This window comes from Macrotis lagotis, chromosome X (assembly GCF_037893015.1).
Source record: "Macrotis lagotis isolate mMagLag1 chromosome X, bilby.v1.9.chrom.fasta, whole genome shotgun sequence".
In the NCBI taxonomy this organism is placed as follows: domain Eukaryota; kingdom Metazoa; phylum Chordata; class Mammalia; order Peramelemorphia; family Peramelidae; genus Macrotis; species Macrotis lagotis.
The window spans coordinates 704605684-704614440 of record NC_133666.1 but is presented as its reverse complement, the minus strand read 5'-3'; the positions used below and the strand labels follow the sequence as shown (position 1 = coordinate 704614440).

Here is an 8757-nt window from a genome sequence, read left to right as displayed (position 1 = left end):
TTTTTGTTTATATTTTTGAGTTGGGTTTTTAGAAGAATATTGACATGGGATGGTGAAAAGCTAAAGATTCACTGGAGGAGGGAAATTGAAAAAATCATGGCAGTCCAGGAGGATATACCATTTAATGGTTAGGTGAAAGAACTTTAGACATTGAGTCTAGAGAGAAGAAGCCAGGAGAATATGGGACAATAATTGTTTTTGTGGTTAAATAGGGTGTCATATGGGAGAGAGGTTGACAGTGTTTGAACCCAGTGGACAAAAAAAACCCAATACTAAATGAGCTAGCTGGAAAGACTAAAAGATTATGAATTAAATAAAAAAAACCCCAAACTCAGCAACTCTTCCTTTTCTTTAGGAGGAGGGGCTGCCTCAGCATCAATAGTTGATTCCTCCTCCCTAGAAAACTTTAAGTTCAGGTGAGACAACCACTTGTTTGTATGGTAGAACTGGGTTCTCAGTTATTGGTTACGCTAATGGAACCCTGAGGGCTCTTTGAATTGTAACATTCTATGAGAGTTTGGTATCTGAAATCACCCAACTTTCTCAAACAACAGGATGGGCCTGTTAAAACCTTTTACACTAATCCAAAGGGGACACATGGTCTTTGAACTCTATATAACATATCAGAGACTTTAGAAATTTCTGAATTTTTATTCTCCCTTTACCTTAATCTCTGCTCCTCTTCTTAATTTCAATGGCAAATACAATGAAAGATGGATTCTGAACTTTCGCCCTTCAGTGCAATGGCATTGCCACCAATGCACCATTATGGATTATCATTATTGAGCTGGGAGTTGTGCTGAGGTACAAAAATGAGTGTTGGAAAGGCATAAATGATATTAATATGCTTTGTCTGGGAGAAAAAGTTGGAGATGGGTCAGCATTAGAAGGAAGGCAGAAGGGGAGAAATAGGGAATGCAGTAGAATGAGGTAAAGGAGCTCTACTGGGTGTGTTAGAATGAAAGTGTCAAACTGAAGCTTGTGATAGGGAACAGAGAAGAAACAAGGAGACATGATGAAAACTGAAGGACCAAGGAATCACACCTCCAATGAACTGCTGTTAGTGTAGCCACTGGCTACTTGTGTTCAGTTCTGCTTATGAGGAATCATTATTCAGACTCAGGAAAGCATGGGTAGAAATAAAACAAAAATTTATTAAAAAGGAAGACCTAGGAAGGGCTATGGAGAGAGAGACTTGTAGAGAGTTTAAAGGACAGCCATGCTATCCTTGCTGGGCCATGGTCAGAAACTACTGTGGCCTTGAGTCAGGGTCCAACCCAGGTTTTTATGCCTTGCCTCTCATCTAGAGGGCAAAAAGCAAATTCCCTTTCCCTATATTGGACCTGGAATTAGGTAGAGGGTAAAGCCTAAGGAGATCAGGATACAAATCAAGAATGGAGAGGGTCTCCCCGCAAGCAGCTTTTAAGATTACAATTGTTTCTGATGCAATCATAATTCTCTTATTGTAGTCACTTTACATCTCAAAAGTCAATTTATGTCTCCACACAAATTCTTTCTGTTACATACACAAAATCTCTAATCTGAAGGGGAGGCTTACTCTTTGAACTCTATATAACATATCAGAGGCTTTAGAAATTTTTCAGTGTTTATTCTCCCTTTACCTTAATCTCTGCTCCTCTTCCTTATTTTAAAGGTACATACAATGAAAAATGGATCCTGAGCTTTCCCCATTCATTACAGTGCCATTCCCAACAATCCACCATTATGGATCATCATTATTGAGCTGGGAGTTGTGCTGAGGCCCTAAGGTGAGTTATGGAAAAGCAGAAATGAGATTATTATGCTTTGTCTGGGAGTAAAAGCTGGAGATGGGTCAGCATTAGAAGGAAGGCAGAAGGGGAGAAATAAGGAATACAGTAGAATGAGGTGAAGGAGCTCCACTGGGTATATTAGAAAGAAAATGTCAAATTGAAGCATGTGATGGGGAACAGTGGGACAGAGTAGAAACATGGAGACATGATGAGAACTGAAGGACCAAGGAATCACCCATGCAATGAAGTGCTGTTAGGAGAATTTTACTTTCTATTTTAATATAAATATTTTATTTGTTTTCCAATTATATACAATAGAAGTTTCTACCTATCATTTTTTGTAAAGTTTTAAATTTTAAAATTCCCCCCCCAATCTCCCTTCCTTCCCCCCATGCCCCACAGAATGCAGTCTGACAATATTTACATTGTTTCCATGCTATACATTGGTCAAAATTGAATATGTTAAGAGAAAAATCATAAGAGGATTTTACTTTCAAAGCTCCATACTGGAGAAGACTAATGTTTATAACCCAAGACTGTATGACTTTTCAGTGGACCCTCTTTCTTCCAGTTACATTTCTCAACCTATTTTCTTCAGGCACAATCTGTGGACTGCTGTAGCCTAATTTGTTCTAATGTTATAAAGTTACATCAGCTCCTTTGCTAACACTCCTGTTTTAGGGATTCACTACATATATTTATACATCTTTTGATTGTTTTCATGTTTGTTCCCTTGTTTTCCCAATTATATGCAGAGATAATTTCCAACATATTTTCTGTAGTAAATTTACTTTTCCAATAACAGACAAGGATAATATTTAATATTATTTTTTTAGAATTTCCATGTATGTTTCATTGTGAAGGAAAAATCAGATCAGGGAAAATAAAACCATGAAAGAAAACAAACATAAAAGATAAAACATTATATAAAATATGAAAACAGCATGTTTTGCTCTGCATTCTTTGCATGTGAATGGTATTTTCCATCACCAGTCTTCTAGAATTGATTTGATCCCTGTATTCCAGAGAAGAACTAAATTTATCATAGTTTGTCATTACAAAATTCTGCTATTGCTGTATAGAATCTTGTCCTAGTAAGGCTCACTTCATTCAGCCTCAGTTCTGCATGAGGGTCCTTTGCTGGCAGTCATTCCTACTTTGTATGTGCTATTTTTAGCTTCAAAGATTCCCTGAGATGAAGAATGAATCTTTACCTGAAGACATGGAGCTCAGTTTGTGACCAGGTATTCAGACCTTGACACTTATGTGGAGTAAGAAGTTTTACAAGAAACAGCTTGATAGAAGAGGGTAATAAAGTAGGAAATTTTAAGTGCAAGGAATAACTTGAGGGAAAACATCGAACAATTCTCTATCCATATGGTTAGATTGTGCTTGCAGGAGCCAAGGCCAGATCTCAAGAGGGAAGAGATAATGTATATATACACATACCTGAGAAAAAATACTGGCGGAATTAAGTGAAGAAGCCTGCACTATATAGAGTGGTTTGAGAACTTCTACTTGGGGGGGATGTGAAATCTTTAGGAAAAGAATAACACTTTCTAATAACAACCACTGGGTTATTCTGTCCCAAAGGGGACCCAATTGCCATATCAGATTAACAACCAAATTCCTTCTGAGTGGGATAAAGTTTTGAGATTTCTCCAGTAAAATAGTATAGATTGAATTTGGTTAACTATGTGCCTCTCCTCCCTTGAGAAAGCAAACGTCTGGGATATTGTTGAAGAGTCAACTGACTTCATCTTATCTGTTGCTTTCTGGAGAATCATTCAATTCCTGGGACTAAAGAGACAATCTGGTTTCGGTTTGAATTTTATGCTCTTTTCCCTAGATTAGTTTGCCAGTCTAGATTGTAAGACTGCATTCCTCATTAAAGAGGGTGGGTCTTTGGGGGGTGGTGAATCGAGTTAGGATAAATGTGATTCTTGGACCTTTTGCTTTTGCCTCAATCTCTCTAATTGATTGTGGCCCGTTTCTCAAGAAAGGATTAAAGCCTTTTCTTCATACCTTGAGAGATCTTCGAAATTCATTTAAGTCGAATTTGTCCCACACACTCCCTTACTTCCTAGCTAACTTCCTTTTGTTCTTCCTTCTTTCAGTTTTTTCTCTTTTCTTTTCCTTCCCCTTCTCTTCTCTCCATTCCCTTCTCCCCTCCCCTCCAGAGGTAGAAGGGAAACTGGTCTCTCAGGAGAGCCTTAACTACCTTTAATCAAATTCTCTTGTATGTCATGGAACTCCTTTCTCTAGGTTCTGTCTGTCTTTCTAGTCTCTCTTTCTGTCATTCCACACTCCACAGTTATATACCAAGGGCGGAATAAATATCACAGAATCTGAGCATTGGCATGGGATTGTGGAAGGTCTTTATGGTTTGGGAAGAGCTCTCCTGAGGTGGTAACAAAGCTAAGAAGATGATGTCACTGGAATGCTAGGATATTAATGTAAAATCAGCTCCTTGGTCCCAGATTCTTCTATTACAGATAGCTCCTGGAATGTCAGTGACTCACTCATACATAATGTCTATATTGTGTTATATTAAAGGATATTTTGCACGTAATGATCATGCTAGCAATTACTATAACAATAACTAGCTTTGGGATTGCTCCTACTCTGCGCCAGTCTTTGGACTCAGAACTTTACAGATATCTCTTTTGATCCTTCTCCCTGGGAAATGTGTCCTTCTATGACTCCTATTTTACAACTGGGGAAGCTGCTGAGGTTGTGGCAGTTAAGTGATTTGCCTAGGAAAATCACATAGCCAGTCCATGCCTAAAGTTGGATTTGAACTCATGTCTTCCTGACTCCAACTGTTTCCTCTCTGTGAGGAATGACTAGTTACACAAAATTTGGTTTTTTTCCTATTTTATGATTGTGATGAATAAAGGTGAAGTTTTAGCAAAAATAAATTGCAAGTTTTTCAAAGGGTACCTGAAGGAGTCAAATAATGAAACTTTCTTTGAAATTTATACATACTTTCCATGAGAAAAATAATTTCATTGAAAACATGCATATATCATATGTACACATAGAAATGCTGCCATGTTTACGTTCTTGTCTCTCTATTTGTGCATGCACAGTATATATGCACGAGGATATACTGTGGGGAATATACATATGCACACTCTATAAATATGCATATACATTCACAAAGAATCCTTCTGGGTTCAAGACCTTCTCCACAGAAGCAAGGCTTTCAGAGTTTCATGACAGCATCCTTCCAGTGACCTCGCAGCTCAATGTATATCATGGAAACAATATAAACCCTAATAGACTGCCTTCTGTGGGGTATGGGGAGAGGGAAGTGAAATTGGGGGAAACCTGTAAAATTCAAAAATAAACAAATTTATTTTAAATAATTAAAAGAAAGAAATCAGGAGGGATGTGTTTTCAGAGAAGCATGGAAAAACTTGCATTAACTGATAGAGTGAGATGAGTTGAAACAGAAGAACATTGTATACCCCAGCAGCAAAATTGGGGTGGTGATTAACCTTAATGAACTCGCTCATTCCATCAGTGCAATAATCAAGGACAATTGCATGATATCTGCAACAGAGAATACCATCTGTATCCAGAGAAAGAACTGTGGAGTTTAAACAAATACCAAAGACTATTACCTTCAATTTTTTTAAAGTTGTCTGATGTACTACATTATTTTGCTACCTCTAATATTTTATTTTTTCCTCAGGGCTGTGATTTTTCTCTCAACACATTCAATTTTGATGTGTAGCATGGAAACAATTTAAAGATTATCACATTGTCTTCTGTGGGAGGGGGGAAGGGGGAGGGAAGGGAGAGTGGTGCAAATGTGCAAAATTCAAAATCTTACCAAAAAGTGATAGGTAGAAATTACTATTTTATGTAATTGGAAAACTAAATGTTTATATATAATAAAAATATAATAAAATATATAATAAAAAGAGGAGATCTGGGTTTCCCTTCTTCACTACTGGAGCAGCCCCCTCTCCAACCCCAGAGAGAGAGAGAGAGAGAGAGAGAGAGCGAGAGAGCCTACTGTAGAGAGATGCTGGCAGTATTGTTCTGGGAATAAGCTGTCCAGCTGAGAAACAACTGAGGGTCTTATTTCTTCCTGTGGTTATTGATCCTAATGTTGAGTCTGAGGAACCTGGGGTCATTTTTTTACCTGTGACTGCTTCTCTTAGTGATGTGACCCCAGGTAGGTACACATGACCTAGGGCTCTCTTCAAGCTTTTACAAACCTTACACAATTGATGTGTATGTGCAACACTATAAACTAGGAAAAGAGATAACATCCACGTTTGTGATCCAGAGTCTGGATGAAGAAAGTTTCAATAAAGTCCCCAAGGATGACAGCACATGAACAGGATGTTGTGCCTGGTAGCCATCAGCAGCTTCTCCTCAGCATGAGAAATTCCAGGTGCATCAGAGGTCCAAGAGGATCAGGAAGTATAAGTATATGAGGAACTGAGGAAGTGAGAGAATGCAACTGAGTTGGACTAGCCCATTCAGGCCCATGCCAGAGAGATAAGGTCTTCTTCCTTGTCCCCTTTCTCTATAATAAGAGTGCTTGGGACTGTATTATTGGACTGTGGTACAAATTTATAAGTCTTGAATATGAAAGGAGTGGAGCCTCTAAAAAAATTTGGACCCTCTTTGATGTGTGAGGAAATCATGAATTCTTACTATTGGGTGAGCATCTCATATAGTCCAGGATCCCCAAACTGGGGATCTGTCCTTATTCCCTATTCGTGAGTCATGGAATATCTCTAGCTCCACCAAGGGATCATGGAATCCTCTGTTCCCATATACCTAAGGAAGTGGGAATATCCCCTCTTTCTCCTTTTGGAGAACCCAAATTTATGGCAGATAGTCATGGGGATTGTTTGTTCCCTGGGTCATTTGCCTTGGCCTTCTTTTGCCTTTCTAAAGACACTGTACCAAAAAAATTGATGGTACAATGAGACAGTCCCCTCTCCATGCTCATATTGTATCTCTTTGTCAAAAGAGAATAGAATTAGGAGGAACAAGAACAGAAAGATAATTTAGGTTTGCTCAGGAAAATGTCCTGTCCATTAAAGTTATACATAAGGGTAATGGACTGCTTTCTGACAAGATAAGTCAAGCATCCTCTTGGGAATTCTTTAAACAAGGGTTGACCCTCCACTTGTAGAGTGTGTTAGAGGAAATCTTTTTTGTTAGATTCAGTTGGACTAGAGGACCACTGAGCTATATTTTCACTCTCAGAGTCTATGATTCTGTTACTCTATCTTAATCTAAGTAGTCCTGGCCTACTCTAAGACAGAGGTTGGGGCTCTCAAAAACTCTACTTCTCTTTGAAATAGCTTCTGTGGTGGGAGTCTCATTGGTATCTACTCAGAAGACTGAAATATTTTATATCAGAGCTTTTTTTTGAATTTCATTTATTCTAATTTCTTACAAAAGATAGTCTTCAACATTCATCTTTTAATAAACTGTTGATTTCCATTTTTTTCTTCCTCTCTTCCTTTTCCTCCCACTATTGCATTCCTGGGAAGAGTTCAATTTTGCATAGGTGATCGTCATCCAGTGTTATTTCTGAGGCTCACTTCAGTGAGCATCAGTTCTGCATCAGGGTTCTTTGTTCTCAATCATTCATGATTTGTATTTGCTATTTCTTTCAGATTCAAAGATTCACTGAGATGAAGAACCCCTGAAGACCTGGAGGTTAATGTCAGACCAGGTAAGCAGCCCTTTGAGTCATAAAGGGAGTAGGAAGTTATGTGGCCCATTCTTACTTTGAGAGAAAACATCAAGCAGTTCTCTTTCCCCATTGAGCCTTGTAGGAGCCAAGGGCAGATGTAAAATGAGAGAAGAAATAATGCATAAATAAGTTTCTGAGCAAAGACCAGGGGAAATTTTAAGTTGAGATTCCTGCATTGTGCAGACTGGTTCAGAAAGCATCCTGTACAGATGTGAAATCTATGGGGGAAAATGCCATCACAATGACTAGAATTTTTATTATACTTGAAAATTTTCAAAATTCTTTTGAAAAAGAAAAACCACTGTAGAAATTTGATCTATCCCAATGGGGATTTCACATGGACAGCACAATTCCTTCCTTACTAGCTTCCTTCCTTCTTCTCCTCCTCTCATTTTATTTCTCCTTCCTTTTCCTTCCTCCTCTCCTCTCCTCTGCTCACCTCAGGAGGAAGGGAGGCTAGTCTCTGCACAGTCTTGACTCCTTTAAATTCAATTCATTTGCAGGGAATGGAACAATCCTCTTCCTTGTTCATCTCTTTTTCTTTCTAGTCTCTGAAAATTGTATAGTTGTATAGTAAGATTGGAATTATCTCACAGAATCTGGACATTGGCTTGGGATTGTGGAAGGTCTTTATGGTTTGGGCAGAGCTCTCCTGAGGTGGTAACATGGCTAACAAGAAGTCCTCGCCACTGGATTGCCTGGAGATTAAGGGAAAATTGACTCCTCAGTCCTGGTTTCTCAGATGACGGGGGAACTCCTGGAGTATCAGTGATTTCCTCATACTCATGTCTGTCTGGTGGCATTAAAGGCCATTTGGCAGATAATGATGGCACTAGCAACAACAATAGGAATGACTAGCTTTGGTCTGTGCCAGCTCTTGATTGAAGAGCTTTACAGGTATCTCATTTGATCTATATCCCAGGAAGATGTGTGTTACTATGACGCCCATTTAACACTTGGAGAAACTGTGACAAAGGGCAGTGAAATGACTGCCATAGGGAAATCCCATAGCCAGTCCCTGACTAGAACTGGATTTGAACTCATGTCTTGCTGACTCTCAACTAAATGCTCTATCCAGTGAGCCATCTAGCTGCCTCTTCTCTGGGCATGTGCATCTGCCTAAGAATGACTAACAACATAAAATTTGTTTTTTTAATATTTGTGATGATGAATGGATTTGTACCCCACATAAATTGAAAGTTTTTCAAAGGGCACATGTAAAAGCCAATTGATGAAAGTTTCCCTTGCAAT

The 8757-nt window shown here is 38.6% G+C and overlaps 1 long non-coding RNA gene across 2 annotated transcripts; it reads left to right on the top strand.

The window, feature by feature from the left end:
* The first annotated feature begins 353 nt into the window (after window positions 1-353).
* On the top strand, window positions 354-7649 carry LOC141498186 (uncharacterized). 2 transcript variants are annotated; one of them, XR_012471581.1, is made up of 3 exons: window positions 354-416; window positions 1655-1769; window positions 7427-7649. It is a non-coding gene; the product is annotated as an uncharacterized LOC141498186 (long non-coding RNA). The 2 variants fall into 2 exon arrangements; XR_012471580.1 differs by lacking the exon at window positions 354-416 and adding an exon at window positions 702-804.
* The last annotated feature ends 1108 nt before the right edge of the window (window positions 7650-8757 follow it).